Genomic DNA, 21412 nt, shown 5'->3' on the forward strand with positions numbered 1-21412 from the left:
TCCCCTGCACTGCATGCAGAGCAATTCCGTGTTCCACATCAAACGTGAAAGGAGCCTTGATTTCCTTGATGGCACTCCAGAGAAAACCCAAGATCACTGTCTCAAGTCTAGAGGGATCCTGAAGTCACTGGACCAACAGGAAAGGGCTTCGTGGACCCCAAATCAACTCGAGATGAGAGCTTAGACCCTGGCTTAGACTCAAGAGGAATACCAACTTTCCACAAGGACCTCAAGAGGAGGTTTCTCTCAGCTACAGGTATATTTGAGGGACCCTGAGTTTGTGGCCTCAAGTGGAATGGACACCGAGATGCTCTGACTCGAAGTAAGGCCGGATATCCCAGCAGTGAATTGAATGCAGTCTCGTCTTGCATCTCCCAAGACGAAGGGTTGTCTGAATCCCCTGTGGAGACCACAGAGAAAGACCTAAATCTCCCCCTCAACGCGACCGGAGGCCTCACATCCTTTGAAAACTCGATAGGTCCGCGGAGATCAATGCTTTCAAAGGAGACGATGCCTGACTCCTCTTGAATATGGATAGGAGTCCCAGGATCCCTGTGGCACGTGGAAAGGGACCCTGGGTCTCCCGCCTCACGTGGAGACGCTTCCCCATTGCCATGCCAAGACTCGAGGAGAATCCCGAGGTGTCCCTCGCACCTAGGCAGGAGTCCTGACGTCGCTGAACAAACACGTATCTGGAAGGGCCCTCCCCGTCGTAACTCGAGAATATACCCCAGGTTCCGGCCGCAACTCGAAAAAAACCATGAGATTTCCCCCTCGCCGCGAGTTGAGGCCCGATTCCCCTGCACTGCATGCAGAGCAATTCCGTGTTCCACATCAAACGTGAAAGGAGCCTTGATTTCCTTGATGGCACTCCAGAGAAAACCCAAGATCACTGTCTCAAGTCTAGAGGGATCCTGAAGTCACTGGACCAACAGGAAAGGGCTTCGTGGACCCCAAATCAACTCGAGATGAGAGCTTAGACCCTGGCTTAGACACAAGAGGAATACCAACTTTCCACAAGGACCTCAAGAGGAGGTTTCTCTCAGCTACAGGTATATTTGAGGGACCCTGAGTTTGTGGCCTCAAGTGGAATGGACACCGAGATGCTCTGACTCGAAGTAAGGTCGGATATCCCTGCAGTGAATTGAATGCAGGCTCGTCTTGCATCTCCCAAGACGAACGGATGTCTGAATCCCCTGTGGAGAACACAGAGAAAGACCTAATTCTCTGCCTCATAGCGACCGGGGGCCTCACATCCTTTGAAAATTCGAGAGGTCCGCGGAGATCAATGCTTCCAAAGGAGACGATGCCTGACTCCTCTTGAAAATGGATAGGAGTCCCAGGATCCCTATGGTACGTGGAAAGGGACCCTGGGTCTCCCGCCTCACGTGGAGACGCTTCCCCATTGCCATGCCAAGACTCGAGGAGAATCCCGAGGTGTCCCTCGCACCTAGGCAGGAGTCCTGAAGTCGCTGAACAAACACGTGTCTGGAAGGGCCCTCCCCGTCGTAGCTCGAGAATATACCCCAGGTTCTGGCCGCAACTCGAGAAAAACCGTGAGACTTCCCCCTCACCGCGAGATGAGGCCCGATTCCCCTGCACTGCATGCAGAGCAATTCCGTGTTCCACATCAAACGTGAAAGGAGCCTTGATTTCCTTGATGGCACTCCAGAGAAAACCCAAGATCACTGTCTCAAGTCTAGAGGGATCCTGAGGCCACTGGAGCAACACGAAAGGGCTCCGTGGACCCCAAATCAACTCAAGATGAGTGCTTAGTCCCTGGCTTCGAATCAAGGGGAATACCAACTTTCCACAAGCACCTCAAGAGGAGGCTTCTCTCAGCTACAGGTATGTGAGAGGGACCCTGAGTTGGTGGTCTCAAGTGGAATGGACACCGAGATGCTCTGACTCGAAGTAAGGCTGGATATCCCTGCAATGAATTGAATTCAGGCTCGTCTTGCATCTCCCAAGACGAAGGGATGTCTGAATACCCTGTGGAGACCACAGAGAAAGACCTAGTCCTCCGCCTCAATGAGACCGGAGGCCTCAAATCCTTTGAAAACTCGAGAGGTCGGCGGAGATCAATGGTTCCAAAAGAGACGATGCCTGACTCCTCTTGAAAATGGATAGGAGACCCAGGATCCCTGTGGCACGTGGAAAGGGACCCTGGGTCTCCCGCCTCACGTGGAGACGCGTCCCAATTGCCATGCCAAGATTCGAGGAGAATCCCGAGGTGTCCCTCGCACCTAAGCAGAAGTCCTGACGTCGCTGAACAAACACGTGTATGGAAGGGCCCTCCCCGTCGTAACTCGAGAATATACCCCAGGTTCCGGCCGCAACTCGAGAAAAACCATGAGACTTACCGCTCGCCGCGAGATGAGGCCCGATTCCCCTGCACTGCATGCAGAGCAATTCCGTGTTCCACATCAAACGTGAAAGGAGCCTTGATTTCCTTGATGGCACTCCAGAGAAAACCCAAGATCACTGTCTCAAGTCTAGAGGGATCCTGAGGTCACTGGAGCAACACGAAAAGCCTCCGTGGAATCCAAATCAACTCAAGATGAGAGTTTAGTCCCTGGCTTCGACTCAAGAGGAATACCAACTTTCCATAAGCACCTCAAGAGGAGGCTTCTCTCAGGAACAGGTATGTGAGAGGGACCCTGAGTTTGTGGCCTCAAATGGAATGGACACCGAGATGCTCTGACTCGAAGTAAGGCCGGATGTCCCTGCAGTGAATTGAATGCAGGCTCGTCTTGCATCTCCCAAGACGAAGGGTTGTCTGAATCCCCTGTGGAGACCACAGAGAAAGACTTAGTCCTCCGCCTCAACGCGACCGGAGGCCTCATATCTTTGAAAACCCGAGAGTTCGGCGGAGATCAATGCTTCCAAAGGAGACGATGCCTGACTCCTCTTGAAAATGGATAGGAGTCCCAGGATCCCTGTGGCACGTGGAAAGGGACCCTGGGTCTCCCGCCTCACGTGGAGACGCGTTCCAATTGCCATGCCAAGACTCGAGGAGAATCCCGAGGTGTCCCTCGCCCCTAGGCAGGAGTCCTGACGTCGCTGAACAAACACGTGTCTGGAAGGTCCCTCCCCGTCGTAACTCGATAATATACCCCAGGTTCCGGCCGCAACTCGAGAAAAACCATGAGATTTCCCCCTCGCCGCGAGTTGAGGTCCGATTCCCCTGGACTGCGTGCAGAGCAATTCCGTGTTCCACATCAAACGTGAAAGGAGACTTGATTTCCTTGATGGCACTCCAGAGAAAACCCAAGATCACTGTCTCAAGTCTAGAGGGATGCTGAGGTCCCTGGAGCAACACGAAATTTCCCCTTGGACCCCAAATCACCTCGAGATGAGAGCTTAGTCCCTGGCTTCGACTCTAGAGGAATACCAACTTTCCATAATCACATCAAGAGGAGGCTTCTCTCAGCTACAGGTATGTGAGAGGGACCCTGAGTTTGTGGCCTCAAGTGAAATGGACACCGAGATGCTCTGACTCGAAGTAAGGCCGGATATCCCTGCAGTGAATTGAATGCAGGCTCGTCTTGCATCTCCCAAGACGAAGGGATGTCTGAATCCCCTGTGGAGACCTCAGAGAAAGACCGACTTCTCCGCCTCATCGCGACCGGAGGCCTCACATCCTTTGAAAACTCGAGAGGTCCGCGGAGATCAATGCTTCCAAAGGAGACGATGCCTGACTCCTCTTGAAAATGGATAGGAGTCCCAGGATCCCTGTGGCACGTGGAAAGGGACCCTGGGTCTCCCGCCTCACGTGGAGACGCGTCCAAATTGCCATGCCAAGACTCGAGGAGGATCCCGAGGTGTCCCTCGCACCTAGGCAGGAGTCCTGATGTTGCTGAACGAACACGTGTCTGGAAGGGCCCTCCCCGTCGTTACTCGAGAATATACCCCAGGTTCCGGCCGCAACTCGAGAAAAACCATGAGATTTCCCCCTCGCCGCGAGTTGAGGCCCTATTCCCCTGCACTGAATGCAGAGCAATTCCGTGTTCCACATCAAACGTGAAAGGAGCCTTGATTTCCTTGATGGCACTCCAGAGAAAACCCAAGATCACTGTCTCAAGTCTAGAGGGATCCTGAAGTCACTGGACCAACAAGAAAGGGCTTCGTGGACCCCAAATCAACTCGAGATGAGAGCTTAGACCCTGGCTTAGACTCAAGAGGAATACCAACTTTCCACAAGCACCTCAAGAGGAGGTTTCTCTCAGCTACAGGTATATTTGAGGGACCCTGAGTTTGTGGCCTCAAGTGGAATGGACACCGAGATGCTCTGACTCGAAGTAAGGCCGGATATCCCTGCAGTGAATTGAATGCAGGCTCGTCTTGCATTTCCCAAGACGAAGGGATGTCTGAATCCCCTGTGGAGACCACAGAGAAAGACCTAATTCTCCGCCTCATAGCGACCGGGGGCCACACATCCTTTGAAAACTCAAGAGGTCCGCGGAGATCAATGCTTCCAAAGGAGACGATGCCTGACTCCTCTTGAAAATGGATAGGAGTCCCAGGATCCCTGTGGCACGTGGAAAGGGACCCTGGGTCTCCCAACTCACGTGGAGACGCTTCCCCATTGCCATGCCAAGACTCGAGGAGAATCCCGAGGTGTCCCTCGCACCTAGGCAGGAGTCCTGACGTCGCTGAACAAACACGTGTCTGGAAGGGCCCTCCCCGTCGTAACACGAGAATATAACCCAGGTTCCGGCCGCAACTTGAGAAAAACCATGAGACTTCCCCCTCGCCGCGAGATGAGGCCTGATTCCCCTGCACTGCGTGCAGAGCAATTCCGTGTTCCACATCAAACGTGAAAGGAGCCTTGATTTCCTTGATGGCACTCCAGAGAAAACCCAAGATCACTGTCTCAAGTCTAGAGGGATCCTGAGGCCACTGGAGCAACACGAAAGGGCTCCGTGGACCCCAAATCAACTCGAGATGAGAGCTTAGACCCTGGCTTCGACTCAAGAGGAATACCCACTTTTCACAAGCACCTCAAGACGAGGCTTGTCTCAGCTACAGGTATGTGAGAGGGACCCTGAGTTTGTGGCCTCAAGTGGAATGGACACCGAGATGCTCTGACTCGAAGTAAGGCCGGATATCCCAGCAGTGAATTGAATGCAGTCTCGTCTTGCATCTCCCAAGACGAAGGGTTGTCTGAATCCCCTGTGGAGACCACAGAGAAAGACCTAAATCTCCCCCTCAACGCGACCGGAGGCCTCACATCCTTTGAAAACTCGATAGGTCCGCGGAGATCAATGCTTTCAAAGGAGACGATGCCTGACTCCTCTTGAATATGGATAGGAGTCCCAGGATCCCTGTGGCACGTGGAAAGGGACCCTGGGTCTCCCGCCTCACGTGGAGACGCTTCCCCATTGCCATGCCAAGACTCGAGGAGAATCCCGAGGTGTCCCTCGCACCTAGGCAGGAGTCCTGACGTCGCTGAACAAACACGTATCTGGAAGGGCCCTCCCCGTCGTAACTCGAGAATATACCCCAGGTTCCGGCCGCAACTCGAAAAAAACCATGAGACTTCCCCCTCGCCGCGAGTTGAGGCCCAATTCCCCTGCACTGAATGCAGAGCAATTCCGTGATCCACATCAAACGTGAAAGGAGCCTTGATTTCCTTGATGGCACTCCAGAGAAAACCCAAGATCACTGTCTCAAGTCTAGAGGGATCCTGAAGTCACTGGACCAACAGGAAAGGGCTTCGTGGACCCCAAATCAACTCGAGATGAGAGCTTAGACCCTGGCTTAGACTCAAGAGGAATACCAACTTTCCACAAGGACCTCAAGAGGAGGTTTCTCTCAGCTACAGGTATATTTGAGGGACCCTGAGTTTGTGGCCTCAAGTGGAATGGACACCGAGATGCTCTGACTCGAAGTAAGGTCGGATATCCCTGCAGTGAATTGAATGCAGGCTCGTCTTGCATCTCCCAAGACGAACGGATGTCTGAATCCCCTGTGGAGAACACAGAGAAAGACCTAATTCTCTGCCTCATAGCGACCGGGGGCCTCACATCCTTTGAAAATTCGAGAGGTCCGCGGAGATCAATGCTTCCAAAGGAGACGATGCCTGACTCCTCTTGAAAATGGATAGGAGTCCCAGGATCCCTATGGTACGTGGAAAGGGACCCTGGGTCTCCCGCCTCACGTGGAGACGCTTCCCCATTGCCATGCCAAGACTCGAGGAGAATCCCGAGGTGTCCCTCGCACCTAGGCAGGAGTCCTGAAGTCGCTGAACAAACACGTGTCTGGAAGGGCCCTCCCCGTCGTAGCTCGAGAATATACCCCAGGTTCTGGCCGCAACTCGAGAAAAACCATGAGACTTCCCCCTCACCGCGAGATGAGGCCCGATTCCCCTGCACTGCGTGCAGAGCAATTCCGTGTTCCACATCAAACGTGAAAGGAGCCTTGATTTCCTTGATGGCACTCCAGAGAAAACCCAAGATCACTGTCTCAAGTCTAGAGGGATCCTGAGGCCACTGGAGCAACACGAAAGGGCTCCGTGGACCCCAAATCAACTCAAGATGAGTGCTTAGTCCCTGGCTTCGAATCAAGGGGAATACCAACTTTCCACAAGCACCTCAAGAGGAGGCTTCTCTCAGCTACAGGTATGTGAGAGGGACCCTGAGTTGGTGGTCTCAAGTGGAATGGACACCGAGATGCTCTGACTCGAAGTAAGGCTGGATATCCCTGCAATGAATTGAATTCAGGCTCGTCTTGCATCTCCCAAGACGAAGGGATGTCTGAATACCCTGTGGAGACCACAGAGAAAGACCTAGTCCTCCGCCTCAATGAGACCGGAGGCCTCAAATCCTTTGAAAACTCGAGAGGTCCGCGGAGATCAATGGTTCCAAAAGAGACGATGCCTGACTCCTCTTGAAAATGGATAGGAGACCCAGGATCCCTGTGGCACGTGGAAAGGGACCCTGGGTCTCCCGCCTCACGTGGAGACGCGTCCCAATTGCCATGCCAAGATTCGAGGAGAATCCCGAGGTGTCCCTCGCACCTAAGCAGAAGTCCTGACGTCGCTGAACAAACACGTGTATGGAAGGGCCCTCCCCGTCGTAACTCGAGAATATACCCCAGGTTCCGGCCGCAACTCGAGAAAAACCATGAGACTTACCGCTCGCCGCGAGATGAGGCCCGATTCCCCTGCACTGCGTGCAGAGCAATTCCGTGTTCCACATCAAACGTGAAAGGAGCCTTGATTTCCTTGATGGCACTCCAGAGAAAACCCAAGATCACTGTCTCAAGTCTAGAGGGATCCTGAGGTCACTGGAGCAACACGAAAAGCCTCCGTGGAATCCAAATCAACTCAAGATGAGAGTTTAGTCCCTGGCTTCGACTCAAGAGGAATACCAACTTTCCATAAGCACCTCAAGAGGAGGCTTCTCTCAGGAACAGGTATGTGAGAGGGACCCTGAGTTTGTGGCCTCAAATGGAATGGACACCGAGATGCTCTGACTCGAAGTAAGGCCGGATGTCCCTGCAGTGAATTGAATGCAGGCTCGTCTTGCATCTCCCAAGACGAAGGGTTGTCTGAATCCCCTGTGGAGACCACAGAGAAAGACTTAGTCCTCCGCCTCAACGCGACCGGAGGCCTCACATCCTTTGAAAACCCGAGAGGTCCGCGGAGATCAATGCTTCCAAAGGAGACGATGCCTGACTCCTCTTGAAAATGGATAGGAGTCCCAGGATCCCTGTGGCACGTGGAAAGGGACCCTGGGTCTCCCGCCTCACGTGGAGACGCGTTCCAATTGCCATGCCAAGACTCGAGGAGAATCCCGAGGTGTCCCTCGCCCCTAGGCAGGAGTCCTGACGTCGCTGAACAAACACGTGTCTGGAAGGTCCCTCCCCGTCGTAACTCGATAATATACCCCAGGTTCCGGCCGCAACTCGAGAAAAACCATGAGATTTCCCCCTCGCCGCGAGTTGAGGTCCGATTCCCCTGGACTGCGTGCAGAGCAATTCCGTGTTCCACATCAAACGTGAAAGGAGACTTGATTTCCTTGATGGCACTCCAGAGAAAACCCAAGATCACTGTCTCAAGTCTAGAGGGATGCTGAGGTCCCTGGAGCAACACGAAATTTCCCCTTGGACCCCAAATCAACTCGAGATGAGAGCTTAGTCCCTGGCTTCGACTCTAGAGGAATACCAACTTTCCATAATCACATCAAGAGGAGGCTTCTCTCAGCTACAGGTATGTGAGAGGGACCCTGAGTTTGTGGCCTCAAGTGAAATGGACACCGAGATGCTCTGACTCGAAGTAAGGCCGGATATCCCTGCAGTGAATTGAATGCAGGCTCGTCTTGCATCTCCCAAGACGAAGGGATGTCTGAATCCCCTGTGGAGACCTCAGAGAAAGACCGACTTCTCCGCCTCATCGCGACCGGAGGCCTCACATCCTTTGAAAACTCGAGAGGTCCGCGGAGATCAATGCTTCCAAAGGAGACGATGCCTGACTCCTCTTGAAAATGGATAGGAGTCCCAGGATCCCTGTGGCACGTGGAAAGGGACCCTGGGTCTCCCGCCTCACGTGGAGACGCGTCCAAATTGCCATGCCAAGACTCGAGGAGGATCCCGAGGTGTCCCTCGCACCTAGGCAGGAGTCCTGATGTTGCTGAACGAACACGTGTCTGGAAGGGCCCTCCCCGTCGTTACTCGAGAATATACCCCAGGTTCCGGCCGCAACTCGAGAAAAACCATGAGATTTCCCCCTCGCCGCGAGTTGAGGCCCTATTCCCCTGCACTGAATGCAGAGCAATTCCGTGTTCCACATCAAACGTGAAAGGAGCCTTGATTTCCTTGATGGCACTCCAGAGAAAACCCAAGATCACTGTCTCAAGTCTAGAGGGATCCTGAGGCCACTGGAGCAACACGAAAGGGCTCCGTGGACCCCAAATCAACTCAAGATGAGTGCTTAGTCCCTGGCTTCGAATCAAGGGGAATACCAACTTTCCACAAGCACCTCAAGAGGAGGCTTCTCTCAGCTACAGGTATGTGAGAGGGACCCTGAGTTGGTGGTCTCAAGTGGAATGGACACCGAGATGCTCTGACTCGAAGTAAGGCTGGATATCCCTGCAATGAATTGAATTCAGGCTCGTCTTGCATCTCCCAAGACGAAGGGATGTCTGAATACCCTGTGGAGACCACAGAGAAAGACCTAGTCCTCCGCCTCAATGAGACCGGAGGCCTCAAATCCTTTGAAAACTCGAGAGGTCCGCGGAGATCAATGGTTCCAGAAGAGACGATGCCTGACTCCTCTTGAAAATGGATAGGAGACCCAGGATCCCTGTGGCACGTGGAAAGGGACCCTGGGTCTCCCGCCTCACGTGGAGACGCGTCCCAATTGCCATGCCAAGATTCGAGGAGAATCCCGAGGTGTCCCTCGCACCTAAGCAGAAGTCCTGACGTCGCTGAACAAACACGTGTATGGAAGGGCCCTCCCCGTCGTAACTCGAGAATATACCCCAGGTTCCGGCCGCAACTCGAGAAAAACCATGAGACTTACCGCTCGCCGCGAGATGAGGCCCGATTCCCCTGCACTGCGTGCAGAGCAATTCCGTGTTCCACATCAAACGTGAAAGGAGCCTTGATTTCCTTGATGGCACTCCAGAGAAAACCCAAGATCACTGTCTCAAGTCTAGAGGGATCCTGAGGTCACTGGAGCAACACGAAAAGCCTCCGTGGAATCCAAATCAACTCAAGATGAGAGTTTAGTCCCTGGCTTCGACTCAAGAGGAATACCAACTTTCCATAAGCACCTCAAGAGGAGGCTTCTCTCAGGAACAGGTATGTGAGAGGGACCCTGAGTTTGTGGCCTCAAATGGAATGGACACCGAGATGCTCTGACTCGAAGTAAGGCCGGATGTCCCTGCAGTGAATTGAATGCAGGCTCGTCTTGCATCTCCCAAGACGAAGGGTTGTCTGAATCCCCTGTGGAGACCACAGAGAAAGACTTAGTCCTCCGCCTCAACGCGACCGGAGGCCTCACATCCTTTGAAAACCCGAGAGGTCCGCGGAGATCAATGCTTCCAAAGGAGACGATGCCTGACTCCTCTTGAAAATGGATAGGAGTCCCAGGATCCCTGTGGCACGTGGAAAGGGACCCTGGGTCTCCCGCCTCACGTGGAGACGCGTTCCAATTGCCATGCCAAGACTCGAGGAGAATCCCGAGGTGTCCCTCGCCCCTAGGCAGGAGTCCTGACGTCGCTGAACAAACACGTGTCTGGAAGGTCCCTCCCCGTCGTAACTCGATAATATACCCCAGGTTCCGGCCGCAACTCGAGAAAAACCATGAGATTTCCCCCTCGCCGCGAGTTGAGGTCCGATTCCCCTGGACTGCGTGCAGAGCAATTCCGTGTTCCACATCAAACGTGAAAGGAGACTTGATTTCCTTGATGGCACTCCAGAGAAAACCCAAGATCACTGTCTCAAGTCTAGAGGGATGCTGAGGTCCCTGGAGCAACACGAAATTTCCCCTTGGACCCCAAATCAACTCGAGATGAGAGCTTAGTCCCTGGCTTCGACTCTAGAGGAATACCAACTTTCCATAATCACATCAAGAGGAGGCTTCTCTCAGCTACAGGTATGTGAGAGGGACCCTGAGTTTGTGGCCTCAAGTGAAATGGACACCGAGATGCTCTGACTCGAAGTAAGGCCGGATATCCCTGCAGTGAATTGAATGCAGGCTCGTCTTGCATCTCCCAAGACGAAGGGATGTCTGAATCCCCTGTGGAGACCTCAGAGAAAGACCGACTTCTCCGCCTCATCGCGACCGGAGGCCTCACATCCTTTGAAAACTCGAGAGGTCCGCGGAGATCAATGCTTCCAAAGGAGACGATGCCTGACTCCTCTTGAAAATGGATAGGAGTCCCAGGATCCCTGTGGCACGTGGAAAGGGACCCTGGGTCTCCCGCCTCACGTGGAGACGCGTCCAAATTGCCATGCCAAGACTCGAGGAGGATCCCGAGGTGTCCCTCGCACCTAGGCAGGAGTCCTGATGTTGCTGAACGAACACGTGTCTGGAAGGGCCCTCCCCGTCGTTACTCGAGAATATACCCCAGGTTCCGGCCGCAACTCGAGAAAAACCATGAGATTTCCCCCTCGCCGCGAGTTGAGGCCCTATTCCCCTGCACTGAATGCAGAGCAATTCCGTGTTCCACATCAAACGTGAAAGGAGCCTTGATTTCCTTGATGGCACTCCAGAGAAAACCCAAGATCACTGTCTCAAGTCTAGAGGGATCCTGAGGCCACTGGAGCAACACGAAAGGGCTCCGTGGACCCCAAATCAACTCAAGATGAGTGCTTAGTCCCTGGCTTCGAATCAAGGGGAATACCAACTTTCCACAAGCACCTCAAGAGGAGGCTTCTCTCAGCTACAGGTATGTGAGAGGGACCCTGAGTTGGTGGTCTCAAGTGGAATGGACACCGAGATGCTCTGACTCGAAGTAAGGCTGGATATCCCTGCAATGAATTGAATTCAGGCTCGTCTTGCATCTCCCAAGACGAAGGGATGTCTGAATACCCTGTGGAGACCACAGAGAAAGACCTAGTCCTCCGCCTCAATGAGACCGGAGGCCTCAAATCCTTTGAAAACTCGAGAGGTCCGCGGAGATCAATGGTTCCAGAAGAGACGATGCCTGACTCCTCTTGAAAATGGATAGGAGACCCAGGATCCCTGTGGCACGTGGAAAGGGACCCTGGGTCTCCCGCCTCACGTGGAGACGCGTCCCAATTGCCATGCCAAGATTCGAGGAGAATCCCGAGGTGTCCCTCGCACCTAAGCAGAAGTCCTGACGTCGCTGAACAAACACGTGTATGGAAGGGCCCTCCCCGTCGTAACTCGAGAATATACCCCAGGTTCCGGCCGCAACTCGAGAAAAACCATGAGACTTACCGCTCGCCGCGAGATGAGGCCCGATTCCCCTGCACTGCGTGCAGAGCAATTCCGTGTTCCACATCAAACGTGAAAGGAGCCTTGATTTCCTTGATGGCACTCCAGAGAAAACCCAAGATCACTGTCTCAAGTCTAGAGGGATCCTGAGGTCACTGGAGCAACACGAAAAGCCTCCGTGGAATCCAAATCAACTCAAGATGAGAGTTTAGTCCCTGGCTTCGACTCAAGAGGAATACCAACTTTCCATAAGCACCTCAAGAGGAGGCTTCTCTCAGGAACAGGTATGTGAGAGGGACCCTGAGTTTGTGGCCTCAAATGGAATGGACACCGAGATGCTCTGACTCGAAGTAAGGCCGGATGTCCCTGCAGTGAATTGAATGCAGGCTCGTCTTGCATCTCCCAAGACGAAGGGTTGTCTGAATCCCCTGTGGAGACCACAGAGAAAGACTTAGTCCTCCGCCTCAACGCGACCGGAGGCCTCACATCCTTTGAAAACCCGAGAGGTCCGCGGAGATCAATGCTTCCAAAGGAGACGATGCCTGACTCCTCTTGAAAATGGATAGGAGTCCCAGGATCCCTGTGGCACGTGGAAAGGGACCCTGGGTCTCCCGCCTCACGTGGAGACGCGTTCCAATTGCCATGCCAAGACTCGAGGAGAATCCCGAGGTGTCCCTCGCCCCTAGGCAGGAGTCCTGACGTCGCTGAACAAACACGTGTCTGGAAGGTCCCTCCCCGTCTTAACTCGATAATATACCCCAGGTTCCGGCCGCAACTCGAGAAAAACCATGAGATTTCCCCCTCGCCGCGAGTTGAGGTCCGATTCCCCTGGACTGCGTGCAGAGCAATTCCGTGTTCCACATCAAACGTGAAAGGAGACTTGATTTCCTTGATGGCACTCCAGAGAAAACCCAAGATCACTGTCTCAAGTCTAGAGGGATGCTGAGGTCCCTGGAGCAACACGAAATTTCCCCTTGGACCCCAAATCAACTCGAGATGAGAGCTTAGTCCCTGGCTTCGACTCTAGAGGAATACCAACTTTCCATAATCACATCAAGAGGAGGCTTCTCTCAGCTACAGGTATGTGAGAGGGACCCTGAGTTTGTGGCCTCAAGTGAAATGGACACCGAGATGCTCTGACTCGAAGTAAGGCCGGATATCCCTGCAGTGAATTGAATGCAGGCTCGTCTTGCATCTCCCAAGACGAAGGGATGTCTGAATCCCCTGTGGAGACCTCAGAGAAAGACCGACTTCTCCGCCTCATCGCGACCGGAGGCCTCACATCCTTTGAAAACTCGAGAGGTCCGCGGAGATCAATGCTTCCAAAGGAGACGATGCCTGACTCCTCTTGAAAATGGATAGGAGTCCCAGGATCCCTGTGGCACGTGGAAAGGGACCCTGGGTCTCCCGCCTCACGTGGAGACGCGTCCAAATTGCCATGCCAAGACTCGAGGAGGATCCCGAGGTGTCCCTCGCACCTAGGCAGGAGTCCTGATGTTGCTGAACGAACACGTGTCTGGAAGGGCCCTCCCCGTCGTTACTCGAGAATATACCCCAGGTTCCGGCCGCAACTCGAGAAAAACCATGAGATTTCCCCCTCGCCGCGAGTTGAGGCCCTATTCCCCTGCACTGAATGCAGAGCAATTCCGTGTTCCACATCAAACGTGAAAGGAGCCTTGATTTCCTTGATGGCACTCCAGAGAAAACCCAAGATCACTGTCTCAAGTCTAGAGGGATCCTGAAGTCACTGGACCAACAAGAAAGGGCTTCGTGGACCCCAAATCAACTCGAGATGAGAGCTTAGACCCTGGCTTAGACTCAAGAGGAATACCAACTTTCCACAAGCACCTCAAGAGGAGGTTTCTCTCAGCTACAGGTATATTTGAGGGACCCTGAGTTTGTGGCCTCAAGTGGAATGGACACCGAGATGCTCTGACTCGAAGTAAGGCCGGATATCCCTGCAGTGAATTGAATGCAGGCTCGTCTTGCATTTCCCAAGACGAAGGGATGTCTGAATCCCCTGTGGAGACCACAGAGAAAGACCTAATTCTCCGCCTCATAGCGACCGGGGGCCACACATCCTTTGAAAATTCGAGAGGTCCGCGGAGATCAATGCTTCCAAAGGAGACGATGCCTGACTCCTCTTGAAAATGGATAGGAGTCCCAGGATCCCTGTGGCACGTGGAAAGGGACCCTGGGTCTCCCAACTCACGTGGAGACGCTTCCCCATTGCCATGCCAAGACTCGAGGAGAATCCCGAGGTGTCCCTCGCACCTAGGCAGGAGTCCTGACGTCGCTGAACAAACACGTGTCTGGAAGGGCCCTCCCCGTCGTAACACGAGAATATAACCCAGGTTCCGGCCGCAACTTGAGAAAAACCATGAGACTTCCCCCTCGCCGCCAGATGAGGCCTGATTCCCCTGCACTGCGTGCAGAGCAATTCCGTGTTCCACATCAAACGTGAAAGGAGCCTTGATTTCCTTGATGGCACTCCAGAGAAAACCCAAGATCACTGTCTCAAGTCTAGAGGGATCCTGAGGTCACTGGAGCAACAAGAAAGGGCTCCGTGGACCCCAAATCAACTCGAGATGAGAGCTTAGACCCTGGCTTCGACTCAAGAGGAATACCCACTTTTCACAAGCACCTCAAGACGAGGCTTGTCTCAGCTACAGGTATGTGAGAGGGACCCTGAGTTTGTGGCCTCAAGTGGAATGGACACCGAGATGCTCTGACTCGAAGTAAGGCCGGATATCCCAGCAGTGAATTGAATGCAGTGTCGTCTTGCATCTCCCAAGACGAAGGGTTGTCTGAATCCCCTGTGGAGACCACAGAGAAAGACCTAAATCTCCCCCTCAACGCGACCGGAGGCCTCACATCCTTTGAAAACTCGATAGGTCCGCGGAGATCAATGCTTTCAAAGGAGAGGATGCCTGACTCCTCTTGAATATGGATAGGAGTCCCAGGATCCCTGTGGCACGTGGAAAGGGACCCTGGGTCTCCCGCCTCACGTGGAGACGCTTCCCCATTGCCATGCCAAGACTCGAGGAGAATCCCGAGGTGTCCCTCGCACCTAGGCAGGAGTCCTGACGTCGCTGAACAAACACGTATCTGGAAGGGCCCTCCCCGTCGTAACTCGAGAATATACCCCAGGTTCCGGCCGCAACTCGAAAAAAACCAAGAGATTTCCCCCTCGCCCCGAGTTGAGGCCCGATTCCCCTGCACTGCATGCAGAGCAATTCCGTGTTCCACATCAAACGTGAAAGGAGCCTTGATTTCCTTGATGGCACTCCAGAGAAAACCCAAGATCACTGTCTCAAGTCTAGAGGGATCCTGAAGTCACTGGACCAACAGGAAAGGGCTTCGTGGACCCCAAATCAACTCGAGATGAGAGCTTAGACCCTGGCTTAGACTCAAGAGGAATACCAACTTTCCACAAGGACCTCAAGAGGAGGTTTCTCTCAGCTACAGGTATATTTGAGGGACCCTGAGTTTGTGGCCTCAAGTGGAATGGACACCGAGATGCTCTGACTCGAAGTAAGGTCGGATATCCCTGCAGTGAATTGAATGCAGGCTCGTCTTGCATCTCCCAAGACGAACGGATGTCTGAATCCCCTGTGGAGAACACAGAGAATGACCTAATTCTCCGCCTCATAGCGACCGGGGGCCTCACATCCTTTGAAAATTCGAGAGGTCCGCGGAGATCAATGCTTCCAAAGGAGACGATGCCTGACTCCTCTTGAAAATGGATAGGAGTCCCAGGATCCCTATGGTACGTGGAAAGGGACCCTGGGTCTCCCGCCTCACGTGGAGACGCTTCCCCATTGCCATGCCAAGACTCGAGGAGAATCCCGAGGTGTCCCTCGCACCTAGGCAGGAGTCCTGAAGTCGCTGAACAAACACGTGTCTGGAAGGGCCCTCCCCGTCGTAGCTCGAGAATATACCCCAGGTTCTGGCCGCAACTCGAGAAAAACCATGAGACTTCCCCCTCACCGCGAGATGAGGCCCAATTCCCCTGCACTGCGTGCAGAGCAATTCCGTGTTCCACATCAAACGTGAAAGGAGCCTTGATTTCCTTGATGGCACTCCAGAGAAAACCCAAGATCACTGTCTCAAGTCTAGAGGGATCCTGAGGCCACTGGAGCAACACGAAAGGGCTCCGTGGACCCCAAATCAACTCAAGATGAGTGCTTAGTCCCTGGCTTCGAATCAAGGGGAATACCAACTTTCCACAAGCACCTCAAGAGGAGGCTTCTCTCAGCTACAGGTATGTGAGAGGGACCCTGAGTTGGTGGTCTCAAGTGGAATGGACACCGAGATGCTCTGACTCGAAGTAAGGCTGGATATCCCTGCAATGAATTGAATTCAGGCTCGTCTTGCATCTCCCAAGACGAAGGGATGTCTGAATACCCTGTGGAGACCACAGAGAAAGACCTAGTCCTCCGCCTCAATGAGACCGGAGGCCTCAAATCCTTTGAAAACTCGAGAGGTCCGCGGAGATCAATGGTTCCAAAAGAGACGATGCCTGACTCCTCTTGAAAATGGATAGGAGACCCAGGATCCCTGTGGCACGTGGAAAGGGACCCTGGGTCTCCCGCCTCACGTGGAGACGCGTCCCAATTGCCATGCCAAGATTCGAGGAGAATCCCAAGGTGTCCCTCGCACCTAGGCAGGAGTCCTGATGTTGCTGAACGAACACGTGTCTGGAAGGGCCCTCCCCGTCGTTACTCGAGAATATACCCCAGGTTCCGGCCGCAACTCGAGAAAAACCATGAGATTTCCCCCTCGCCGCGAGTTGAGGCCCAATTCCCCTGCACTGAATGCAGAGCAATTCCGTGTTCCACATCAAACGTGAAAGGAGCCTTGATTTCCTTGTTGGCACTCCAGAGAAAACCCAAGATCACTGTCTCAAGTCTAGAGGGATCCTGAAGTCACTGGACCAACAAGAAAGGGCTTCGTGGACCCCAAATCAACTCGAGATGAGAGCTTAGACCCTGGCTTAGACTCAAGAGGAATACCAACTTTCCACAAGCACCTCAAGAGGAGGTTTCTCTCAGCTACAGGTATATTTGAGGGACCCTGAGTTTGTGGCCTCAAGTGGAATGGACACCGAGATGCTCTGACTCGAAGTAAGGCCGGATATCCCTGCAGTGAATTGAATGCAGGCTCGTCTTGCATTTCCCAAGACGAAGGGATGTCTGAATCCCCTGTGGAGACCACAGAGAAAGACCTAATTCTCCGCCTCATAGCGACCGGGAGCCACACATCCTTTGAAAATTCGAGAGGTCCGCGGAGATCAATGCTTCCAAAGGAGACGATGCCTGACTCCTCTTGAAAATGGATAGGAGTCCCAGGATCCTTGTGGCACGTGGAAAGGGACCCTGGGTCTCCCAACTCACGTGTAGACGCTTCCCCATTGCCATGCCAAGACTCGAGGAGAATCCCGAGGTGTCCCTCGCACCTAAGCAGGAGTCCTGATGTCGCTGAACAAACACGTGTATGGAAGGGCCCTCCCCGTCGTAACTCGAGAATATACCCCAGGTTCCGGCCGCAACTCGAGAAAAACCATGAGACTTACCGCTCGCCGCGAGATGAGGCCCGATTCCCCTGCACTGGGTGCAGAGCAATTCCGTGTTCCACATCAAACGTGAAAGGAGCCTTGATTTCCTTGATGGCACTCCAGAGAAAACCCAAGATCACTGTCTCAAGTCTAGAGGGATCCTGAGGTCACTGGAGCAACACGAAAAGCCTCCGTGGAATCCAAATCAACTCAAGATGAGAGTTTAGTCCCTGGCTTCGACTCAAGAGGAATACCAACTTTCCATAAGCACCTCAAGAGGAGGCTTCTCTCAGGAACAGGTATGTGAGAGGGACCCTGAGTTTGTGGCCTCAAATGGAATGGACACCGAGATGCTCTGACTCGAAGTAAGGCCGGATGTCCCTGCAGTGAATTGAATGCAGGCTCGTCTTGCATCTCCCAAGACGAAGGGTTGTCTGAATCCCCTGTGGAGACCACAGAGAAAGACTTAGTCCTCCGCCTCAACGCGACCGGAGGCCTCACATCCTTTGAAAACCCGAGAGGTCCGCGGAGATGAATGCTTCCAAAGGAGACGATGCCTGACTCCTCTTGAAAATGGATAGGAGTCCCAGGATCCCTGTGGCACGTGGAAAGGGACCCTGGGTCTCCCGCCTCACGTGGAGACGCGTTCCAATTGCCATGCCAAGACTCGAGGAGAATCCCGAGGTGTCCCTCGCCCCTAGGCAGGAGTCCTGACGTCGCTGAACAAACACGTGTCTGGAAGGTCCCTCCCCGTCGTAACTCGATAATATACCCCAGGTTCCGGCCGCAACTCGAGAAAAACCATGAGATTTCCCCCTCGCCGCGAGTTGAGGTCCGATTCCCCTGGACTGCGTGCAGAGCAATTCCGTGTTCCACATCAAACGTGAAAGGAGACTTGATTTCCTTGATGGCACTCCAGAGAAAACCCAAGATCACTGTCTCAAGTCTAGAGGGATGCTGAGGTCCCTGGAGCAACACGAAATTTCCCCTTGGACCCCAAATCACCTCGAGATGAGAGCTTAGTCCCTGGCTTCGACTCTAGAGGAATACCAACTTTCCATAATCACATCAAGAGGAGGCTTCTCTCAGCTACAGGTATGTGAGAGGGACCCTGAGTTTGTGGCCTCAAGTGAAATGGACACCGAGATGCTCTGACTCGAAGTAAGGCCGGATATCCCTGCAGTGAATTGAATGCAGGCTCGTCTTGCATCTCCCAAGACGAAGGGATGTCTGAATCCCCTGTGGAGACCTCAGAGAAAGACCGACTTCTCCGCCTCATCGCGACCGGAGGCCTCACATCCTTTGAAAACTCGAGAGGTCCGCGGAGATCAATGCTTCCAAAGGAGACGATGCCTGACTCCTCTTGAAAATGGATAGGAGTCCCAGGATCCCTGTGGCACGTGGAAAGGGACCCTGGGTCTCCCGCCTCACGTGGAGACGCGTCCAAATTGCCATGCCAAGACTCGAGGAGGATCCCGAGGTGTCCCTCGCACCTAGGCAGGAGTCCTGATGTTGCTGAACGAACACGTGTCTGGAAGGGCCCTCCCCGTCGTTACTCGAGAATATACCCCAGGTTCCGGCCGCAACTCGAGAAAAACCATGAGATTTCCCCCTCGCCGCGAGTTGAGGCCCTATTCCCCTGCACTGAATGCAGAGCAATTCCGTGTTCCACATCAAACGTGAAAGGAGCCTTGATTTCCTTGATGGCACTCCAGAGAAAACCCAAGATCACTGTCTCAAGTCTAGAGGGATCCTGAAGTCACTGGACTAACAAGAAAGGGCTTCGTGGACCCCAAATCAACTCGAAATGAGAGCTTAGACCCTGGCTTAGACTCAAGAGGAATACCAACTTTCCACAAGCACCTCAAGAGGAGGTTTCTCTCAGCTACAGGTATATTTGAGGGACCCTGAGTTTGTGGCCTCAAGTGGAATGGACACCGAGATGCTCTGACTCGAAGTAAGGCCGGATATCCCTGCAGTGAATTGAATGCAGGCTCGTCTTGCATTTCCCAAGACGAAGGGATGTCTGAATCCCCTGTGGAGACCACAGAGAAAGACCTAATTCTCCGCCTCATAGCGACCGGGGGCCACACATCCTTTGAAAACTCAAGAGGTCCGCGGAGATCAATGCTTCCAAAGGAGACGATGCCTGACTCCTCTTGAAAATGGATAGGAGTCCCAGGATCCCTGTGGCACGTGAAAACGGACCCTGGGTCTCCCGCCCCACGTGGAGACGCGTCCAAATTACCATGCCAAGACTCGAGGAGAATCCCGAGGTGTCCCTCGCACCTAGGCAGGAGTCCTGACGTCGCTGAACAAACACGTGTCTGGAAGGGCCCTCCCCGTCGTAACACGAGAATATAACCCAGGTTCCGGCCGCAACTTGAGAAAAACCATGAGACTTCCCCCTCGCCGCGAGATGAGGCCTGATTCCCCTGCACTGCGTGCAGAGCAATTCCGTGTTCCACATCAAACGTGAAAGGAGCCTTGATTTCCTTGATGGCACTCCAGAGAAAACCCAAGATCACTGTCTCAAGTCTAGAGGGATCCTGAGGTCACTGGAGCAACAAGAAAGGGCTCCGTGGACCCCAAATCAACTCGAGATGAGAGCTTAGACCCTGGCTTCGACTCAAGAGGAATACCCACTTTTCACAAGCACCTCAAGACGAGGCTTGTCTCAGCTACAGGTATGTGAGAGGGACCCTGAGTTTGTGGCCTCAAGTGGAATGGACACCGAGATGCTCTGACTCGAAGTAAGGCCGGATATCCCAGCAGTGAATTGAATGCAGTCTCGTCTTGCATCTCCCAAGACGAAGGGTTGTCTGAATCCCCTGTGGAGACCACAGAGAAAGACCTAAATCTCCCCCTCAACGCGACCGGAGGCCTCACATCCTTTGAAAACTCGATAGGTCCGCGGAGATCAATGCTTTCAAAGGAGACGATGCCTGACTCCTCTTGAATATGGATAGGAGTCCCAGGATCCCTGTGGCACGTGGAAAGGGACCCTGGGTCTCCCGCCTCACGTGGAGACGCTTCCCCATTGCCATGCCAAGACTCGAGGAGAATCCCGAGGTGTCCCTCGCACCTAGGCAGGAGTCCTGACGTCGCTGAACAAACACGTATCTGGAAGGGCCCTCCCCGTCGTAACTCGAGAATATACCCCAGGTTCCGGCCGCAACTCGAAAAAAACCATGAGATTTCCCCCTCGCCGCGAGTTGAGGCCCGATTCCCCTGCACTGCATGCAGAGCAATTCCGTGTTCCACATCAAACGTGAAAGGAGCCTTGATTTCCTTGATGGCACTCCAGAGAAAACCCAAGATCACTGTCTCAAGTCTAGAGGGATCCTGAAGTCACTGGACCAACAGGAAAGGGCTTCGTGGACCCCAAATCAACTCGAGATGAGAGCTTAGACCCTGGCTTAGACTCAAGAGGAATACCAACTTTCCACAAGGACCTCAAGAGGAGGTTTCTCTCAGCTACAGGTATATTTGAGGGACCCTGAGTTTGTGGCCTCAAGTGGAATGGACACCGAGATGCTCTGACTCGAAGTAAGGTCGGATATCCCTGCAGTGAATTGAATGCAGGCTCGTCTTGCATCTCCCAAGACGAACGGATGTCTGAATCCCCTGTGGAGAACACAGAGAAAGACCTAATTCTCCGCCTCATAGCGACCGGGGGCCTCACATCCTTTGAAAATTCGAGAGGTCCGCGGAGATCAATGCTTCCAAAGGAGACGATGCCTGACTCCTCTTGAAAATGGATAGGAGTCCCAGGATCACTATGGTACGTGGAAAGGGACCCTGGGTCTCCCGCCTCACGTGGAGACGCTTCCCCATTGCCATGCCAAGACTCGAGGAGAATCCCGAGGTGTCCCTCGCACCTAGGCAGGAGTCCTGAAGTCGCTGAACAAACACGTGTCTGGAAGGGCCCTCCCCGTCGTAGC

Source organism: Dama dama, chromosome 8 (genome assembly GCF_033118175.1).
Source record: "Dama dama isolate Ldn47 chromosome 8, ASM3311817v1, whole genome shotgun sequence".
Lineage (NCBI taxonomy): Eukaryota > Metazoa > Chordata > Mammalia > Artiodactyla > Cervidae > Dama > Dama dama.